This window comes from Heterocephalus glaber, unplaced genomic scaffold, assembly GCF_053883595.1.
Source record: "Heterocephalus glaber isolate CG9 unplaced genomic scaffold, H.glaber_assembly_v1.0 deba00001564, whole genome shotgun sequence".
In the NCBI taxonomy this organism is placed as follows: Eukaryota; Metazoa; Chordata; class Mammalia; order Rodentia; family Bathyergidae; genus Heterocephalus; species Heterocephalus glaber.
The window spans coordinates 6,150,856-6,153,618 of record NW_028258351.1 but is presented as its reverse complement, the minus strand read 5'-3'; positions in this window follow the sequence as shown (position 1 = coordinate 6,153,618).

The following is a 2,763-nucleotide window of genomic DNA, read 5'->3' as shown; positions in this document are numbered from 1 at the left end:
CAGACAGACTGTTATAGGTAATTTCAACTACCTTATTTTCAGTTAGTGTTCAGGCCATGTTTGGGTGTACAAAGAGACTAAGTGACACTCTTTGGAGCTAAAAGGTGGATGAAGAAGGCCTGTGAAGGTCCCAATCTGCATGCTACAGATGTCTACTTATGACAGTTTCTTCTCATTTGGAAAAGAAACAAGGGGAGAGAAGGTGTCCCTGTTGCTCTACGCCCAATCTAAGGAATCCTTTGGACCAGTGATGGTGAACCTTTACAGCTGCCAATGATACAAACAGCCTGATGTGACATGTGTGCCATGGGTTTGCCACCACTGCCTTAGACTTAGCCACATGCAGTGCCAGCAGCAGTGAACTGGAGGTGTGAGGAAGTGGCCAGAATGAGGTTAGCCACTCTTACTGTACACCTGGGCTCCCTTCCTCATGATCTTGTAACTCTTGGATCGTAGTTAGCTATAGGCTTTTAACAGTGGCTGGCCTGGCAAGATGTTCTGGAGAGAAATCACGGCAAGAAAGAGGCAATTCTCTGAAGACTGGGACTCTGGCTATCCCTTAATACCTGTTTCTGTTCAAAGCTGCTATTAAATTCATAACGGTCCCTGGAAATGTTTTTGTGTTCTGCCAATGAACACATCTGCTATGAAAACCAGTCAGTGTGCCCTGTGCCCCTATTCTTAGACACACCCAAGAGCACAAGCTGCATTCTTGAGAGGAGGGAGAAGTGGAAGGAGTTAAATTCCAGTTCTGCCAAAGGGCTGAAAGGCTGATAGACTTGGACTAAAATGTTTACATTTATTCTTTGACAGTTTGAGGGTTAAATCCTAGACCAGTTTTTAAGAATATGTCCTAGAGATAAGTGAAGGTCAGCTTCACTCTGGAAGGGTCACAGGGAAGGGGAAATTCTGGAAATTTGGTGCTAGAATCCAGCAGCCACAGAGAAAAAAAATTGTCTTAGTCTAATTTAGAACTAGCAAGTTAGAACTAAATCCTAACCATCTCTAGGGCAGAAAGTCAAGACCAAAAGCTTTCCCAGATGGGTTTCCAGTCCTTAGCAAAATATGCTTCCAAAGACAAAAGCTATTGACTCCAACTCACTGCCAAGCAGAAAACCAACAATCAGAGAATCTAAATGATTGCTTTTTTAACTTTATGAGAGAGACCAAGAAAGAAAATCAAAGGAGAGACTGAAGATGTTCCTTTAAGCTTTATTGTTTAGGCCTCATAAATGTGTGTGATTTTGAAAGCAGCTCTCCCTAGTGCCACCCAGACATTGGTTCCGTCCACTGTGTCTCAAAATGAGGATATCTTGCTGATCACATGAGAAAGCCCTGCCCAGGCACCAGGTTGGCCAAAGCCCTCATGTGTGTTTTTCTGTATGGTCATGAATTTTTATTCCCTTCCAACCCAGGGATAGGGATTATGTAGTCTATAAAGAAGTATCTGTCTTTGGTGCCCTTGTAGATGAGCACTCATCTTCTAAGGGCTCAGGAGCTTCCAACTGGAAAGGAAACAAAAGATTTGTAGGGTTGCAGAGAGAAGCACATTACCATTTCCTGACACACATCCCTGACAGAGGTGAAAGTCCATAATCTGTGCCCTAGCCTCGGACACACCCTAGAGCAATATCTGCAAAGCAATTAGAAATTTAAAAAATCATTCAAAGAGCTGTCTAAAATAAGACAATAGGCATCTCATAACCACCAAACAAATCAAGAAATGAATACACGTAAATTCAGCAATAAGTGCAGAAGTAAATCTAAATGAAGCATATACAAACAGGAATAGAAAGTCCTGCCTACAAAAATAAAAATGTCCAATCAAAGAAACCTAAATATGAAGGCATCACAATCTTCCCATGCTTTCAACTTAAATTTATCATATTTTAACTAAAAAGAAAAAGCACAAGCAACTGCCAAACAAAAGATGACAATTTGTGATTACCTAAACAAATCACAATCCAGAATCCCTTTAAAATATTTCAGGTGGGGAAAGGAAAAATTATGAGAAAAGAAAAAAATGGAAACAAAGTCTATGTAAATAGGGAAGGGCGGAGGGGGTGAAGGGCACACAGGTAATGGGGAAAAAATAAGAACCAAGATACATCATGTACAGGTACAAGCACCCAATGATAAATGTAAATGTATTGTATACCTAAAATGTACCAATAAAAGAATTTAAGCAAAAAAAAAAAAATTTCAGGTGTTATGAAACAAAAGCAATCTCTTATCTCTTTCCAAAGATCTTGATCCAAAATGACAGAGGAGAAATATAACTCCCAGTCCGCTAGATATCAGATGTGCCAAGTGCATGTCCCCTGAAATCAAAGAATGAACTCTAAATAACAATGAGGGCTTAGAGTAAAAAAGGTTTATTGAGACAGAGCTCCTGAAAGACAGGAGCAAGTCCCAAAAGTGTGTTTCCCCCAAGATCCTTTGTCAGGGTGATTTATACAGCAATGTCACAATGTGGGTACGACATGGGTCAAACTACAATCAACCTGTAAGGTTACACGGACAGCCATTTGGTTAATATTGATCCAATAGGGAAATAAGTCACATAACAAGGGTACATGGAAAGAACAAAGGCATATTTGGAAAGGGATGGATGAGAACAGACACTCTGGTTACCCACATGGGCGACTGATGCCTATCTGGGCTTACTGGAACAAGTGGTCCTAATAGCAGAATAATTCCGTGTTACTGTTTATGCCTTAGGGAGGCAAGCAGGCCTGTCATTGCATCTTTATCTTGGGGCCT